Below are 19,783 nucleotides of genomic sequence, written 5' to 3'. Positions count from 1 at the left end.
GCACATTTTCTGCAATCACATTTATGCTCTGCACACACATTTTCAATCAGAATTAGAACATATTCCGTTAGCTGCAGATTTAAATTAAGTTTATAAATACATTTGCAATTTTCATTGTGTTTAATTATAATAATTTCGCAGAAAGAGAACAATTTGTAACAAGCTTGCGTGATGTGCTATTGCTAAGATAGTGCTCCAAATTTCACACTAATTTTGCAATGAACTCTTTCGAGCACTTTATTACAGCAAAAAGTTTCCTTCATCCCAATACGTCTGAAACGACGCATTATAGGACATTGATTTACTAAGAAAAATGTTTATTTCATGCCCTCTGTTATTAACAAAACTGGAGATAGTTATGTTACGCCCCGTATAATGTTTTACTACAGTCAAAATAATTTGGAATGTACTAAAACAAAAAATAGTCGTAAACCGTGTCTACAGTTCTTACCTTGGCTTTGAAAAAACACACCAATTGGACGAATCATGAAGTAGTGTGCAAAATCTAATACATCGATAAAAAAAATACCAGCACCATGAAGCTCTCATGGAGTGGGAGACAGAAGAATATAACGGGCCATCACCTAAGAAGGACTTGCAATACGGCAGCCGAACTTTCCGAATGGGGCCTCCCGCGCAACAATGCCATACGATCATTTCCATTTCCAAGAGGCCATCAAAAATTTTGCATTCGAAAGCCGTACTGTCCAGAACCGGTATGGCAGCCAGGCAGAATCGGTGATAGCAGGTGAAGTTGAAGTATGAATTCTTTCCAGCTATTTAATTTCTTCTTATAAGCCTGTTGCGATATCATTATAGTATTCAATGGTAAACAACTTGCATGCCTCAGCGACCTAATCATCAATCTTCTTTGAGTATTTCCATAAAAACCCAATGTTTCATCTAAAATCTTCACTGTTTCATATCGGGTCTTCAAGTTAGACACTATATTGTCGATAATGAAATAAAAAGCATTGACAATGAGTAAATCTTCTGAATTCACATGTCACTTCATTCCCGGTTTATCATGATATGATTTCCCCTTTTTAGTGTGCAACTCCAGAAAATCAGGATCGGTATTAACCTTCCTGGCAACAACTTTAGATTCAGGGGGAATGGTGTCTCAATTTCGATATTTTAAGTAATTTATAAGCTCTCAAAGTGTCCTACCTCAACATCAGTGGTAGTATTTCGAGTCTGTAGTAATCTGCTACTGCTATCAGTTGGTACGAACTTCAGCCAGATTGATGTTACGATTAAATACTTAAAAACTCTCACATAATCCAAAACATTCAGTCCCACAGCATGTGTTTCAGATGACAGATTTAACTTCCTGAGAGTTTCAACATCAAGGGCAATCCTATCCAAGTGAGCTACAATTGGTCTTACAGCAACAGCCAGAGCACTCCAGCTGGTTGTTGTTGTTGTGGTCTTCAGTCCTGAGACTGGTTTGATGCAGCTCTCCATGCTACTCTATCCTGTGCAAGCCTTTTCATCTCCCAGTACCTCCTGCAACCTACATCCTTCTGAATCTGCTTAGTGTATTCATCTCTTGGTCTCCCCCTACGATTTTTACCCTCCACGCTGCCCTCCAATACTAAATTGGTGATCCCTTGATGCCTCAGAACATGTCTTACCAACCGATCCCTTCTTCTGGTCAAGTTGTGCCACAAACTTCTCTTCTCCCCAATCCTATTGAATACTTCCTCATTAGTTATGTGATCTACCCATCTAATCTTCAGCATTCTTCTGTAGCACCACATTTCGAAAGCTTCTATTCTCTTCTTGTCCAAACTATTTATCGTCCATGTTTCACTTCCATACATGGCTACACTCTATATGAATACTTTCAGAAATGACTTCCTGACACTTAAATCAATACTGGATGTTAACAAATTTCTCTTCTTCAGAAACGCTTTCCTTGCCATTGCCAGCCTACATTTTATATCCTCTCTACTTCGACCATCATCAGTTATTTTGCTCCCCAAATAGCAAAACTCCTTTACTACTTTAAGTGTCTCATTTCCTAATCTAATTCCCTCAGCATCACCCGACTTATTTAGACTACATTCCATTATCCTTGTTTTGCTTTTGTTGATGTTCATCTTATATCCTCCTTTCAAGACACTGTCCATTCCATTCAACTGCTCTTCCAAGTCCTTTGCTGTCTCTGACAGAATTACAATGTCATCAGCGAACCTCAAAGTTTTTATTTCTTCTCCATGAATTTTAATACCTACTCCGAATTTTTCTTTTGTTTCCTTTACTGCTTGCTCAATATACAGATTGAACAACATCGGGGACAGGCTACAACCCTGTCTTACTCCCTTCCCAACCACTGCTTCCCTTTCATGTCCCTCGACTCTTATAACTGCCATCTGGTTTCTGTACAAATTGTAAATAGCCTTTCGCTCCCTGTATTTTACCCCTGCCACCTTTAGAATTTGAAAGAGAGTATTCCAGTCAACATTGTCAAAAGCTTTCTCTAAGTCTACAAATGCTAGAAACGTAGGTTTGCCTTTCCTTAATCTTTCTTCTAAGATAAGTCGTAATGTCAGTATTGCCTCACGTGTTCCGGTGTTTCTACGGAATCCAAACTGATCTTTCCCGAGGTTGGCTTCTACTAGTTTTTCCATTCGTCTGTAAAGAATTCGTGTTAGTATTTTGCAGCTGTGACTTATTAAGCTGATAGTTCGGTAATTTTCACATCTGTCAACACCTGCTTTCTTTGGGATTGGAATTATTATATTCTTCTTGAAGTCTGAGGGTATTTCACCTGTTTCATACACCTTGCTCCAGCTGGTATCAGACATGAAGTATAAGTAACTTCTAACACACTATTTCAGAATTTCCCATTGTTGTGGATTCAACTGGACGGATCGTAAAATTTTTTCTGACGTCTCTCGGCTGAATGTCTCCACATAAGACTATGACAAGCACTTAGAGAAAACTTGGCAAGAGGTAAAAATGCGCCTGAGCCCATGTTACTTTCGCGATCGTAAACTCGTCCGCGGCATTCACAAACAGGAATTGAGTACAAATACTGGTCGAATTAAATGTGCAATAACAGCTCTTGTTTTCTAATTGCAATCTACAAATTCCAAAAGACCGTTCATTTATTTCAATTTCTCAATTTCGTCATTGAAGTAAATATATCGAAGGATGAATGTTGTCTGTTCAAGACGATTCGTAATAGGAGTTGCATCAACAATACTGTAATTGAATAATACTTCCCATATTCTCTCTGTTCCAAGATTGCGCTTCTGACAAGATGGGCACAACTACAAATAAATTAATTATTTCCCTTGGCAGATAATGTATTTGTAAATGCTTTTCAGCTTCTTGTCCGTCTCTGACTCTGCAAATGTGTTTTGCAAGAACTGGATCATAGTAACTCAAGATCTCTAATATTCCGAGCATATTTCCCAATTTTCTGAGATTAAACTCTGGGTACCAAACTTCTTTGATCAAGATATAAAGTGACTTCATGTAACACGAGAGCTCCCACGTGAGTTGGCTGCTCTACAGACGAACGAAAGACGAATATTTCCTCTTCACTTTCGAGTAGCAGCATGACCAATATACCTCTTTCATGTCATTTCATTTCTTCCTTTTTACGGTTCTTCCAGGAGAACTATATAGAAATGGATATATTTTATTTGGTGTTTACTCTTGGATGCAAAATATTTTCTATATATCTCGTGTAAAATCACATTGCAATCACTCTTAACAAATAACGACGATTCCCAGCCGTTGCCGTGTACATTTATCGAGCGAGATGTTTTGGTAGGATTTCCAACAAAATCTAAAGAAAGCGCGTTTTCGTCTCCTTCATAAGGTGGTTTTAGGGCACGAAGTCTGAATAAAATATTGTTCGTTCAAGAATAAACACGAAAAAGAATTGTGTGCAACTGGCCTGTAAGAATCATACAAGTGAAGAACCGAAGTGGAAAGCAAGAGTTAGACGGACTATGCTGGTGCTCGGCTAATGTTATTTTATTGTATGATACAAAATTTATTTTACAATATCAGTGTGATATTTGCCAACTGAGCTACCTGGGGAATCTGAAGACATTTCAGAGCTCAAATTCCACAGAATATTAAATAGATTACAATATTTTAAAAAATGGTTCAAATGGCTCTGAGCACTATGGGACTTCACATCTTAGGTCATCAGTCCCCTAGAACTTAGAATTACTTAAACCTAACTAACCTAAGTACATCACACACAGCCATGCCCGAGGCAGGATTCGAACCTGCGACCGTAGCGGTCGCGCAGTTCCAGACTGAAGCGCTTAGAACCGCTCGGCCACTTCGGCCGGCTTACAATATTTTAAACTTTCAAAGAAAATTGCAATTTTATAGTAATAAACAACTTTATGCATGTAGAAATGCAGGTATATTAAGCACATAAGAGTAGAAAATGGAAAATAACAATTCCATAGATGGCAGTAACAGAACAAATATAGAATGAAAGACAAAACCTGCTCTTCTGCAATTGTCTCTGACGTGAAAAGAAACAAAAAATTAAAATATATACCATGCTATTGTAATATCTGCACATTACAGAATCACAGTTTCCATCTAGCTTAGAATCATTTTTCTGAACATCTGTTTCATACACGATTTTGTATCTAAGATATTGCAGAATAAGTAGTTCAGAAAGTAAATTTTAAGTGTTTCAATAGATACATTAGTATTTCGAAAGCATAACATATTCATTAGCGCTAAAGTTAAACCAGTGTCCTATTGCGTTAAGTGGAACGTCACAAAAAAACTAGAGCATTCTATTAACAAGTTTATTTGTTGTGGATAAAAACGGGCGAAAAAAATTGTTGTGCAGTCGAACGGCAGCTGTCTCCGCGCCCTGCCCGGGCTGGCGGGCCTGAAGGGTGCTGGCGTCTACTCCCAGTATCAGGGGGTCTTGCAGAAGTATAACCCAGCCGACGTACCGTTTCGAGCGCCAGAGACAAACACCTCGCTGTGTCCAGGCCACGCCAAGACGCGGAGAATTCGCAGCAAATTTGTGGAACCCTAGGGGGCAGCTGCCGCGGACGCCTTGGAGCTCTCAAGACGAACAGAACTGTAGGATACGTTACAATTCTCTCCCGCACAACGGCCTCCCAGTAGCTTGGATTACAGGAGTGCGCCACCACTCCCAGCCACTGTAGCTCCTTTCCCAACTGGGTGACCTTCACGCCACAAAACACAGAGGCCGTAGACCTCAGCAGTTGCAGGGAATCCTATACTCGTTTTAATCGTTCTTAGCTATGGGAACCACTAAACACTCCACGTCAACAAGGGAAAAAAATCTCACTGTAACGAACTAACAACAACTTGTGTCAATAATATAATGGTAGGATTGTTGTGGTTGTTATTTCAGTACCATACTCATCAGCGAGCATATCTGCGTTTCACCTCTTTATCAGAATGCAAGTAAAATGCACTAGTCTTAAAGAACGGCTTCGTTTCTACATTCTCCGTATCCGCTAATAAACGGCACAGTTGAAAAGCTCATAATGTTTACAACAAATGGCGGGTAGATGGCTCACATGTCGACACGCTGTTATCACGATCTGCCAGATCGCCCAGTTTGTTTGTAGAAATCACCTGTGATAGTGAGATGCTTAGTAATACTGATATCTTTGCTACGGTATAACGATAAGGATACATTCAGATGTCACTCCGGCAGACAGCTGTGTGTTATCTATTGGAGAGTGGACTTCTTTCGTTGCATGGGTCATTCATAAGATGCTACAAATAAGAATTGTCAAGTATTCCATCTTTGCTTTCTATTAGTCGTCAGAGGCATTTCTCTCGTATCTTGGCGGATAATTTAATCTCCTTTCTGAGATATTAGATGGGCTCAGCACAAATAATAGGTGCTCGTTCCTTGTTCTATACGACGACCAATAACTTACCAACAAACATCAAGAGCTTCCTTCTCGAAAGAAAAAGAATTAAAGTGACATTTATTCGATGGAGGGGTTCCGAATTAGCGTAATGCGATATTCGTTTTAATGATACGTCTTAACAGGAACATCAAGACGTGAAGCATCGCCCGTAGTCCCGTAGCGCTGCTACGTGTTGTATACAGGGTTTCACAAAAAGGTACGGCCAAACTTTCAGGAAACATTCCTCACACACAAAGAAAGAAAATATGTTATGTGGACATGCTTCCGGAAACGCTTACTTTCCATGTTAGAGCTCACTTTATTACTTCTCTTCAAATCACCTTAATCATGGAATGGAAACACACAGCAACAGAACGTACCAGCGTGACCTCAAACACTTTGTTACAGGAAATGTTCAAAATGTCCTCCGTTAGCGAGGTTACATGCATCCACCCTCCGTCGCATGGAATCCCTGATGCGCTGATGCAGCCATGGAGAATGGCGTATTGTATCACAGCCGTCCACAATACGAGCACGAAGAGTCTCTACATTTGGTACCGGGGTTGCGTAGACAAGAGCTTTCAAATGCCCCCATAAATGAAAGTCAAGAGGGTTGAGGTCAGGAGAGCGTGGAATTGGTCCGACTCTACCAATCCATCGGTCACCGAATCTGTTGTTGAGAAGCATACGAACACTTCGACTGAAATGTGCAGGAGCTCCATCGTGCATGAACCACATGTTGTGTCGTACTTGTAAAGGCACTTGTTCTAGCAGCACAGGTAGAGTATCCCGTATGAAATCATGATAACGTGCTCCATTGAGCGTAGGTGGAAGAACATAGGGCCCAATCAAGACATCACCAACAATGCCTGCCCAAACGTTCACAGAAAATCTGTGTTGATGACGTGATTCTCGTCAGCCCACACATGTTGATTGTGAAAATTTACAATTTGATCACGTTGGAATGAAGCCTTATCCGTAAAGAGAACATTTGCACTGAAATGAGGATTGACACATTGTTGGATGAACCATTCGCAGAAGTGTACCCGTGGAGGCCAATCAGCTGCTGATAGTGCCTGCACACGCTGTACATGGTGCGGAAACAACTGGTTCTCCCGTAGCACTCTCCATGCAGTGACGTGGTCAACGTTACTTGGTACAGCAGCAACTTCTCTGACGCTGACATTAGGATTATCGTCAGCTGCACGAAGAATTGCCTCGTCCATTGCAGGTGTCCTCGTCGTTCTAGGCCTTCCCCAGTCGCGAGTCATAGGTTGGAATGTTCCGTGCTCCCTAAGACGCCGATCAATTGCTTCGAACGTCTTCCTGTCGGGACACCTTCGTTCTGGAAATCAGGCATCAACAGTAGAGGCACAGATATTATTGCGCAAGAAGTACTGACCACAAAATTTTCCAGTGATGGTCCTTGCACATGCCAAAACGAGACCAAAACTGCAAGTGTCCAGGTCTCCACAGCATGAATAAACAGGGAAGTCAAAATCCACTGAGGTCCATAGGAGGACTCCATCAATAAATCAATGTAATTGCCATTCTCCAAAGGAGTGACAAGACTATGTTGGCACAAACGGAACTAACAGCCAAATAAACCATTACACACAAAAACCCATGCATGACACCCTCATGCTGCACCTCTCCTGCCTGTTCTCCACTTCACAACCCACTGCTGGCCTTTTTCAATACTCTTAGCCAGCGATCATCTATGAAATCTCCAAATTAACGCTACCTATTGGTACGTCAGTGAAAGAAGGCACTGTAATGATATAGATGAAATGGACTGGAGCCACCACAGTTCAACCTCTCCCACTCAGTCCCAAAAGACCTCCCTAAATGGAAGATCACAGGGGGAAGTAATTAGCTCACTTCACTTGACTGATGTGGACCTTAAAGATTTTATCTGGGGAATGATTACACACAAGAAAATGAACAGGACTCAATTCCCTGAAAATAGAACAAGGCCCTACAGATTGAGATGTAATTTTCCTTGTGATACCATTATGCTGTCCGCTACCAACATTAAAATTTTGGATGAGAACCATATCCCACTCATGGGCTCAAAATGGTTGTCACCCTTGATTATAACATTTCTCCTGAAGGTGATGGGCTGACGCTACATTCTTCCTAGCCCTATCCTAGTTCTGCGTAATAATATTAGGAGTAATGCGTTCGGGTACAAGGTCATTTGTTGTCCACAAATTAGTCAGGGTGGAACTGATGGGGTAAGTAAATATAAGGGCCGCTAGAACCACTTACAGGCCTAATGCTGCACAGAATTAAAGGCGATATTAATCCAAGGAAGTGAAATATCCCATTTGGTTTGTGCCTAGGCATGATATATGATCAAAGTGGCCTTCAGCTCCTATTGACCCACTCAGATAAGGAAGGGTGAAGCTAATATGGAGTGGTAGTAATATGTTTAATAACATTACTAAAGCAAAACTGCTCAAATTCGCTATAGATATAGGCCAATGCATTGTTGCTAATAAGAACTTTGGGCACTCCAAACCATGAAAGAATGTTAGTTAGCTGGTGAAAAGTCAAGAAAGCCATGACTCCTCTGCTCGTAATCAACCAAACAAATCGGGAAAAACATCAACAACAACCAAAATATAACGATTTCCCCCTTTAGTATGGGGGATCGTAAGAGTCCCTTGTGTGAGTTGGTGTTAGGCTTGCTAATTTTACACAATTCACACTCGCTCACTAAAGATGGATATCCTTATATAATAAAGATCACATGTGGTGGCAGAACACCTTAGCAAGAGTCTTATAAAGGCCTAAGTGGTCACCCAATAATGTACCATGAAAGTAATTAAATATGGAAGGCAGAAGTTCCATAGGTAAACAAATTTTAGTTTCAGCTAATTTACCAGTCTCAAGGCAAAATGTACCATTTCCAACAAATAACCAGGAACCACCTCACCAGCCAACAGACACTTCCTAATATGCTCAAAATAAGGACGCTGATCTTGTTTAACCTTGAGCTCAGCAAAAAGCTCGGGAATCTCGGTTAAGACACTATAAACAGGAGAACTGGCCAATAAAAAACACCGTTCACTTTCCTGAGCTCCTTCATCAAACATGCGACTAAGTACATCAGCAACCTGGTTATTGGAGCCTTTAATACAACAGAACTGGAAACAAAAGGCAGATATATGAACGGCCTACCTAGCAATCCTGCCAGTTTTCCTAGGACAGACCAAGAAACAAACTCAAAGACTTGGTTTCGTATCCAAATCAAATTCGCTCTGCTCAAGATAAAATTTAAATTTCTCAATAGCAAAAAGAAAGCCAACACCACACGTTCAGCCCTGGACCTACAAACCTCCTTAAGACAAAAGCTAGAGGGCACCTTTCACCTGTATCCTCCTGTAAAAGTACAACATCAACCCTGGCAATGGAATCATCTGTCAGAACTATAAACCTCTTTCCAAGATATGGAATAGCCAATACCAGGGAGTTGTATTGTATTGTATGGAACAGGGGACCTAGAAACGACAGAGAGGCTTCGTCCCCACCATAGCCCTCAGTGGTTCATAACCCCACAACAGGCCACAGCAGTCCACTCACCCTACCGCTGCCCCACACCGAACCCAGGGTTATTGTGCTGTTCGGCCTCCAGTTGACCCCCCCCCCCCCCCCCTGAGAACATCGCACACCAGACAAATGTAACCCCAATGTTTGCATGGTAGAGTAATTATGGTGTATGCGTATGTGGAGAAAGTACTTATGCAGCAATAGCCAACATAGTGTAACTGAGGCGGAATAAGGGGAACCAACCCACATTTGCCGAGGCAGATGGAAAACCTCCTTAGACTGGCCGGCACACCGGACCTCGACACTAATCCACCGGGTGGATTCGTGCCGGGGACTGGCACTCCTTCGCTCCTGGAAAGCAGAGCGTTAGACTGAACAGTTAACCAGGTGGGCTAAACCAGAGGATTACTAAGTGCAGTTTTGATGGTTTCAATGTTGGACTGCTGACTCTCCCCCCAAACAAAATTTTCCTCTTGTTTACAAAGGTTATTAAGGGGAGCAGCAAGCTGAGCAAAAATAGAGAGGAATTACGCAAAATAGTTGACCATACCGATGAATCTGGCCACCCCTTTCTTGTTTTTTTGGGAGAGGAAATTTTCTCAGATCAGAAGTATGTTCTCGATCAATTCTAATACCAGCTGTGCTGATTCCACTTGCTTTTATTTTCTCTTCGTTTGTTGACTGTCGTCGCTGTTGACGTACTGCCTTGCTACAGTGGCTAAGAAATGGGGCTTGTGGAGTTCACAACCCCCCCAATAATACACAGTTATATGGCCAGTGCACTATTATTTAACCTTCGATAAGCCTCATTAATAGTTAGCAGGCGAAACTCCACATTCTGCTATAAAAGTTTCCTTTTGAACATCTACGAGCAGTAAAACCTGACCACAAAGTTCACAGTTCTTGAAGAATAATAAGGTACGTATGGAGCAGACACTGTCACTGTTTTTACACACAGCCTAATTGTTTCACACTTGTTCCACAGTTGATTTGAAGCATTGTTGTTGTTCTAATCACCACAGGTTTCTCGTCTGAAACTCAGCCGTGGACTGATTGTCTTGTGACCAAAAATCGAGCCCTTATATGTCATCGCAATAACAGGTACTGAAACTACAGATTGTTCAAAGTTTAATTTACTGAAAGTACAATTAAAACTTACTTCATTAAATCAACTGAATACGTCAAAAAAATCCGTTTTTTTACAAGTTTCTTCTACTACAAGGGTTAAACCGAATTATGTGTTTAAATAACGAAATTAACAAATATAGATTTGCAAACAGTACTTTTGACAAAATTGTTAATTACTTTGGAATTAATTAAGGGCTGGTTTTGCTAACATCTTTTCGAATAGAGCTAAATAGGTACTTTAAGATTACTAGTATTTCGTTTTCCAAATGTTTACAATTATTACAGAATTTAAAGTTGTTTGTACATCAACAATAGAATTTAAGTTACAAAACAATTACTGATTTCACCCTACAACAAAAGATACTAACTAGTAATAGTCAAAATAAGTTAGAAAATAAATTACATACATAAAACTAAGCACAAAATCAGATCTGGTGTTATATTCTTTAAAACTGGTGGCCAACCTTCCTCCTTCATGAAAATGCAGATTAAAACTTACGTATGGTAATGGTAATTAGTTCAAATTAAAAAAAAACGAATTTAAAGAAGGCAGATGGCAAAGCAAGAGGGGAATTAAAATTATCCTAGCTTTCTTCGTCAAACAGCCCTGGAACCCAGGTGACCCAAGAAAGAAATCTGCTGCCTAAGGCTTAACTGTTAACACTACAGAATGAAGCTTCAACTGAACCTGCTCAACATAAGAAAGGTTTTAATTGAAGGAGTGACTATAAACAATAACGTCATCAACATAATTATATACACAACCAAATTTAAGGCCACCCAACACATGATCTAAAAATTGTGAAAAGTCGGCAGTCCTGCTAGCCAAGCCAAAGATACCCAATTGAATTCATACAGATTCTAGTATGTACAAAATGCACCAACACGCCTGGACTCCTCACTCAAAGGTATTTGGTAGTAAGCTTGATTCAAATCAAGTATGGTAAAATAGCAAGCACCATCAAACCAAGTGAAACAGTTATGGAGATCAGGGAGAGGACCAGACTCCAAGACAACCTTCTCATTAAGGACTCCATAACCAAAAACAGGCCTATATTCACATTTTGTCCCTGAGGCACCGGAAATGTGGGCGATACATATGGAGAAGGTGATGGGCTAAAACTCCATTCCACAGCATATCATTAAACTTTTGCCTCATTATTCTTGTCTTAAGGAGTGAGAGACAGTAAGTGGCATGACACACTGGAATATCATCGTCTAAGTGGATTCTGTATTGAATTTGATCAGTTACACCCACTGTTTAGTAAGTACATCAAAAAACTGTTCTAAAACACTCATTAACTGTCTAGCCTGACCATCATTAAGGTGACTAAAGTCGAATTCAGATCTCCCTGTTTTTACAGAATTGATATTATTAATGAGACGACTAGTTCAGAGTGTTATTTTCTCAGATGAACAAATTTTTTTAAAAAAAGGTGTTACCTGCATAGTCAAGAACCAACTGTGTATGTTTAATGAAATCATCTCAGAGCAACAAGGTCACTGACAGATTCTTAACTACAATGTGTTCAACAGGCCAACAAAAATTACAAATGTATAAACTCCCCTGCAGCTCACCCACTGGAGGCAACTCCTGCCCATCAGTGAAATGACATCTCTGGGAGGTGGGGCGTATCGGAGACAACTCACACAAATTACTAAACTTGAGATACCAACTGTAGTCAAGCAATGAAACCGAACTTCTGGAATCCAAGAGGCGGCAAACAGGTTCTCAGTTGAGGCAGGTCCAAACATATGTAAGAGCAAGTTTATTGAGAGAGCAAATATCCCTACAATCAGTGGAGAAGTTTTAGCCCATGCCTGGTGGCGTCAGCTGTTAGGTCTAGGACCATGCGTAGCCAGACATTCATGTGTAAATGGCTATGGGAACCACACTGAAAACATTTACCAACTAATGAATTAGTAGATAACTGACAATAGTTATCACTTCGGATGGGAGGTTGGTTGAAAACCCTTACACTGATCTTATTGCTCACCCACGAACCTAAGTGCTTCCACAGAAGAAACTAATTCATTTAAATCAGAAAAGATGTTAGGTTTCTGAACAAAAACAAGGCACGACCAGCCTTCCAGTCTTATGCCTTCCAAAATATTTGAAATTCTATCTTGTTCAGTATCTTTCATTTCCAAGGCAGAGACAGCAACATGAATGTCCTCGAGATACTGAAACAAGGTCTCAGTAGATGCTTACACCTGCCAATAATGTACATGCTCAAGCTCATTCCAAATCTTTGGTGATAACTTTCACTCTATTATATGAGCCCTGAGCTGCCTCAAAGCTCCCTGATCCCTAAGTATCTCAGGAAACAATATACTTAACAAGCCCTTCGACAAAGGCTAAAGTAAAGAAAGTTAACAGAATGTGATATTTGCAATGCATCAGCATAAAGTTCTAATCAGACAATCAACCACAATACTTCACAAACTTGTTTCAGTTGACCAGTAGCTACACTCAGAAATACCACTAAACAAACACATAATAGGTTTAGGCAGTTTAGCAAACGAATCAGAAACCAACCTACCAAAGCCTTGACTATCAACGTCTCTTAACCCATGTGACTGATTACCAGCTGAAATGCCCTCATCTACACTACCCTGTTCACTATCCAAACCCAATGAACAGGTTCACACCTACAAATCTTTCACTCGAACAAGCAATTGCTTAACAGTCTCCTTTTGCTGATCATCAAACTCAAGATGGTTTAAATCAGCAAGGTGATTACCCCAAGAAAACAAATGCACCTGAACGCTATACAACTGCCTTCAAGTAGGCTGAATACCTTCTGAAAAATGAATGTTACGAAACATTAGAATCCACAGCTACAGAAGCAGTAGAAACAGTGGAACCCACCTCGCCAATGGTGCCAGGGGAAATGTGAAGAGAGTTATCCAATGCTGTGTTTAACCTGGGTGCTAGCTCCATGATGCCACCTTCAACATGGATGTGTTACACCCATAATTCATATTCAAGATGCTCGCACTTGAGATACGATATGCCCAAGCAACCTCTGTGTTCCATGCCCATATATGATTATCTGAAACAGTTGAGGAAGTTTAGTGCAAATTATACTAAAGGAGTAGATAAATCTCCCCCCCACCTGCCCACCCTTTCTGGCAATGGCCTTGCCGCAGTGGATAAACCGGTTCCCGTCAGATCACCGAAGTTAAGCGCTGTCAGGTGCGGCCAGCACTTGGCTGGGTGACCATCCGGGCCGCCATGGCCTGTTGCCATTTTTTGGGGTGCACTCAGCCTCGTGATGACAATTGAGGAGCTACTCGACCGAATAGTAGTGGCTCCGGTCAAAGAAAACCATCATAACGACTGGGAGAGCGGTGTACCGACCACACGCCCCTCCTATCTGCATCATCAGCTGAGGATGATATGGCGATCGGATGGTCCCGGTGGACCACATGTGGTCTGAAGACGGAGTGCTCATGTGCTCTCCCTTTCTACTCAGTAAGTACGTAACTGCACTCTGTGGCTTCCTTGAAACCTCAAGATCCAGGTTGGGATAGGAAAAGAATCACATGGAAGGGTGAGCCCACAATTCTTGTATCATTTGTCCTTTGAATGATCACATTTACTTATATTGCACATGATAGCAGCAAATAAAATACAATAATTACCAAATGTCTCTGAACATAAGAGGTTGTTGAATAAAAATAAGCCCCTTTAAATTAACTGTAGACTGACATGCCAAACTTTCAATTCTTGCTATCCCAAGGAATTAGTGACAGAATAATAATATATGCGATTTCAGTCTTTCTCGGCATATTCCACTGATGAATTCCTCTCCGGTTATCAGCCGAGTGGTGGCAATTGTAGTAAAATCGTAATAAAACCCCTCTTAAACAATAACTGGATAAAAAATAACACTTGCATAATCTCCTTAAATAATCACAGTTATTGAGTTAACACCTGGTAATTTAGAATAAACATCCAACCATGGAAGATCTGACAAATTTTCGTACAGCCATAAAATGGATCATCATCATCATCAGTTATCTGCTATATTAGCAGGTCCTTTGCCTCTCCATTTTCTGCGATCCATTGCTTCCTTCTTAAGGCTGCTGTATGTTGTACCGTCCATCATGTCATCCAGTATCTGGAATCTCTTCCTTCCTCGCTTCCTTTTCCCTTCTACATAACCTTCTAAAACTGTTTTTATCAGTCCGTCATTCTTTCTTAATATATGCCCAATCCAATTTCTTTTTCTTCTCTTTATTACATCTAGTAACTGCCTTTTCTCTCCCACTCTTCTCAGTACCTCTTCATTTTTTACTCTGTCCATCCAACTTATTCCTTCCATCTTCCGCCATGTCCAGATCTCAAAAGCCTCCAGCCTTTCTCTGTCTTTTTTCCTCATAGTCCATGTTTCAGCGCCATATAGAAGAACACTGCATACAAGACATTTTATGAGTCTCTTTCTGAGTTCTCTGTCCATACCGCTGCAGAAGATTCTCCTTTTCTTATAAAACGCCTCTTTTGCCATTGCTATCCTTGTTTTAATTTCTGTGGTGCACTTCCAGTCGGTGTCTATCCTGCTTCCAAGATACTTAAAATTTTGCACCTGTTCTAGTTTTTCTCCATTCAGCACAATTTTTAGTTCCTTATTTCCTCCTATTGCCAATACTTTTGTTTTATTTGTGTTAATTTTCATTCCATATTTTTTTCCGTTAGTTGCAATGGTGTCCACCAAATCCTGTAATTCTTTTTCCCCTGTGGCTAGAAGGACCATGTCATCAGCAAATCTCAAGCACCCTACTCTTCTTCCTCCAATTTCTTCTCCTTTGTCATCTAATGAGCATTGGTCAATCACATTTTCCAAGTACAGCTTGAAAAGAGTAGGTGATAAACAGCATCCTTGTCTTACTCCTTTCCCTAGTCTGATCCAGTTTGTACTTTCTCCTCTCACTTTAACTGAAACTTTTTGATTAAGGTACAATGAGTTTATAAGTCTTCTGGTTTTCCAGTCCACTCTCTTTTCCCTCATAATAGTCGCCAGCTTGTCCCAAACCACATTGTCAAATGCCTTTTCTATATCGATGAAGCACATATATAGGTCTCTTCCTTTTTCAATAAACCTTTCTCCTAAGATTCGTAGGAGCCCTATTGCATCTCTGGTGCCCGTATTCCGTCTAAAGCCAAACTGCTCCTCGCCGAGATTCTCCTCTATTACTTTTTCAAGTCTTTTATTAATTATTCTTAACATCACTTTGGCTGCATGTGAAATGAGGCTGATTGTCCTGTGCTCGCTGCATTTCTTGGTTCCTTGTTTTTTCGGCAATGGAATCATTACTGTTGTCAAAAAGTCCTCAGGCCATTCACCACTGTCATATATTTTATTACATAACCTCAATATTTCTCTTATTCCATTGTGGTTCAAGCATTTTAGTATTTCTCCCGGTATTGTATCTGTACCTACTGCTTTGCCATTTTTCATTGCAGCAATAGCAGACTTTACTTCTTCCATTATGATGGTCGGTCCTTTCTCTTCATCACTTACACTGTTGTGTGATTCAAGTTCCAGAGTTTCTGGTTTGCTATTTGTGTCATATAGCTCTTTTATATATTCTTCCCATCTCTGGAGGACATCGTCACGATCTTTATACACTACCTCTTCGTCTTTACTCAAAATTTCCATAGTAGCACTTCCTGCTCTGTTTTGTTCCCATGTCATAGTCTTTACTCTGTTGTATAGTAAGTCGTATCTTCCTTTCCTGTCCAGTTCTTCAATTTCATCACATTCCTCTTTTAGCCATTTTTTCCTAGCCTGCTCTGTTTCTCTTCGCAGTTCGTTATTTAACCTTCGGTATATCTTTCTTGCATCTTCAGTGTTCTTGTTTTTCAATTTTCTTCTCTCCTCCATCTTGGAAATCATTTCTTGTGTGACCCATGGTTTTTTTGACCTTTTCCCTTTTACATATCCTATATTTTGCTTTCCTGCTTTAATGATTCCTTCTTTCAGCATATTCCAGTACTCGTTGGCATTATCAGGTGCTTCTTTGTCTCGTAATGTGTTTAGAAAGTCCCGAGACAGCATTTCTGTAATTTGTTCTTTGTTGGACCTTATCTTCTCTAGATCCCATTTCTTCACCATTGTCGCCTTTTTCAGTTTTTTCATTCTTATTTCTATTCCTGCCATAAGTAAGTTGTGGTCACTATTAATATCTGCACCTGGTAATGTGTGCACCTTCTTGATTCCATTCCTGTATCTTTCTTTTACCAGTATAAAATCGATTTGGTTTCTATATTTATCCCCTGGTGATTTCCAAGTGTAGAGCCTCCTCTTATGGTTCTTGAACCATGTGTTTGCCACTATCAGCTGCCTTTCCCTGCAGAAGTCAATTAACCATTCACCTCTGTCATTTTTCTTTCCAAGACCATGACTGCCTACTATGTTTCCCTCTTTCCCTTCTCCCACAATGGCGTTCCAGTCTCCCATTACTATTTTGCAGCATTTTTTATTTTCGTCCATTATTCTCTCTATTACATTGTACGTTTCCTCTACAATTTGGTCATCTTGTTCTGAAGTTGGCATATACACCTGGACAATCAGTAAATCTTTTTGTGCTCCTTTCAGCCTTACACCAATAACCCGGTCATTTGCATAGTCTACATATTCCACACATTTAGCCAATTCCTTTGTCATAATCATTCCTACTCCATTAATTCCTTTTACTTCTCCTCCTGAGTAGTAGAATACATATTCATCTGACTGCAACTCTCCATGTCCATTCCATCTTACTTCAGCAACTCCTACGAGGTCCATATGATTCTTTTCCATCTCTCTTTTAAGGTTTTCTAGTTTTCCTGCTTGTAGCAGAGTTCTGACATTCCAGGTACCAATTCTCGTTTTGATTTTTTGCCTCCTTTCATCAAGTTGTCCCCCCCCCCCCCCCCGGAGATCCGAATGGGGGACTATTTTACCTCCGGACACTGATTTAACATGAGAGGAAGCCATTTTTTGTGCATAAAATGGAGACTGCATTATGCAGGGAAGATAATCTGCGGTGGTATTCCGTTGCCTTCCGCAGTTCTGGAGGCCGCCCCTAAGATGGGATACAGACGCCTTTTGCAGCCGCCCGCTCCGGGTCAGACGCTGCATGAGAAGTATAGGTTGGAAAATGAAAGACCCCTAGCCCTCGAAACCTAATAGCGTCAGGGTCGGAAAAGAACAAGAGCTGGCCGAGGGTGGCCAGATAGGAAAGATAAGAGTGAGGAGCCTGGCATAAGTAAGTGGAAGCAATGCCAGGACTCAGCTCGGGGCCCCGTGGTCGCCAGCCACGTATCACTAGGTGTGACTCCCTGAGGTGCATAAAATGGATACAATGACAAATTAAGCTCAAAAAATGAAAAGACAACTATAACTTAAAATAGAATCTAAGCATTAATAAAATTTTCTAGGGCTTCCAGCCGCGTCAGGTGGTTAAAATCCCACGAGCTTTCGACCGAGCTCTCCTCAGTCATTGTCAAGTTGTAAGACGGACTGCTGTGTCGCCGCGGCCGTGTCATTATATAGCCGTACTGCTGGCTGTGACGTCACTAGTGCTCTCTTCCTCTCCATATATAGTAATGTTTTCATCCCGCAATCGTCGCGCCCGTTTTAACCGAGCTGCAAACCGCCGTCCTTGATGATGGTGTTTCCAGAGCTTTTTATTTCAATAGCTTCTTTTATGACTCTATCCCAAAATCCCTTCGTCCTCACAACGACAGATGTTTCGTCGAAAAGAATTCGGTGTCCATTTTCTAAGGCGGGTTCTGCCACGGCTGATTTTTCTGGATAGCATAGGCGTAAGCACCTCTGGTGTTCCATCCGGCGTTGTTCCACAGTGCGTACTGTTTGCCCAACGTTATAGCAGCCACACTGACATGGTATCTTGTACACTCCAGGCGTTCTAAACCCTAGACCGTCCTTCACAGGCCTCATGAACTGTCGAATATTTGCTGGGGGCCTGAACACCGATGAAATGTTATGTCTCTTCAGGAGGCAGCTAATCTTTCCTGACACTGTACCACAGAAAGGCAAAAACACAAGTTTCTTGCCTTCTTCTTCGGTGGTGTTCTCTTCTCTTTTGGTGTTTTCCTTGCGTGTCACACCAGATGTAGCCTGTGGCTCCATTCCGTGGCTGTACTCGTTTTCCCCGTTTTCCCGGAAGACTTTTCAGAAGTGACTCAGTTCTAGTAGCAAACCTTCAGCGTCTGAGACGACTTTAACATGGTGGACGAGGGTATTCAGAACGCCACGCTAACCACATGAACCTATTAAGCTCTCTAGCCTTCCAGCTACGCTGTCCAGATGAGGACACGATTCTACGATTTGCCATGGTGAGCCATCACATCAACACCTCGGCATCCAGAAGAATATATCGTCGTGTCAGCTTTGCCCTGTTGCAGGAAAGGTTACACTTCACTAGGAGGCAGCAGGATTTAAACAGTCGCAAGCTGCTGGCTATCCATCTGCAATTGACAGAGGTACTCTAGCAAGTAGATTGGGAGTGGATCGACGTGGCCACCACAGCACAACAGGTGTCATCGCCAAAGATCACCACAGAGAAACACGCGGTTCTAGGCGCTTCAGTCTGGAACCGCGTGACCGCTACGGTCGCAGGTTCGAAGCCTGCCTCGGGCATGGATGTGTGTGATGTTCTTAGGTTAGTTAGGTTTAAGTAATTCTAAGTTCTAGGGGACTGATGACCTCAGATGTTAAGTTCCATAGTGCTCAGAGCCATTTGAACTATTTGTCTTCCTGAGCGGGTTGTGCATTTTGATTCGTCTTGATGATGACCCTGAATTGGTCAGGCGTGCACTACACGCAGGAAGCGGCCACAAGGGTAGCGGAGTACGTGTGGAGTGCACATGTGGTTTTAGAGTGTGCCTTCCAGACACCATCAGGATGAAGATCGTCAACAGTAACTGGATATAAGTCTATGATATGCTTGCAATTAATATACACCGTAGTGCCCGAAGACATTGGTTGGAGGAATGTAAAGAACAGGGGCAAACTAAGTAGAACCCTCTCTAGTTTTCTGATGAGTTTTGATTCAGTGTCAAATGGAGGTCAACAGGATCCTGCTGAACAGAGTGTGTAACATACATGTTTTTTGCGAATACTGTGCATCTCATCATTGTAGTGGATTGGTTGTGTGAACACAAACTCTGAATGAGTGGATGGACATCCATG

The 19,783-nt window shown here is 41.3% G+C and overlaps 1 long non-coding RNA gene across 3 annotated transcripts in view; it reads left to right on the top strand.

Annotated features, from left to right (window-relative positions):
• LOC126481158 (uncharacterized) overlaps positions 1-19,783 on the top strand; it is a 90,797-nt gene that overhangs the window by 54,991 nt on the left and 16,023 nt on the right. For 2 of the 3 annotated variants that reach the window (XR_007587521.1, XR_007587520.1), the window contains exon 3: positions 10,472-10,550. The exons of the other annotated variant lie outside the window; for it this stretch is intronic. This is a non-coding gene — a long non-coding RNA (uncharacterized LOC126481158). The remainder of the gene's footprint in view (positions 1-10,471; positions 10,551-19,783) is intronic. 3 annotated transcript variants of the gene reach the window in all.

The sequence above is a fragment of the Schistocerca serialis genome, chromosome 5 (genome assembly GCF_023864345.2).
Source record: "Schistocerca serialis cubense isolate TAMUIC-IGC-003099 chromosome 5, iqSchSeri2.2, whole genome shotgun sequence".
NCBI lineage: Eukaryota > Metazoa > Arthropoda > Insecta > Orthoptera > Acrididae > Schistocerca > Schistocerca serialis.
The sequence above is the reverse complement of the archived record's forward strand: the minus strand, read 5'-3'. Positions and strand labels throughout refer to the sequence as shown.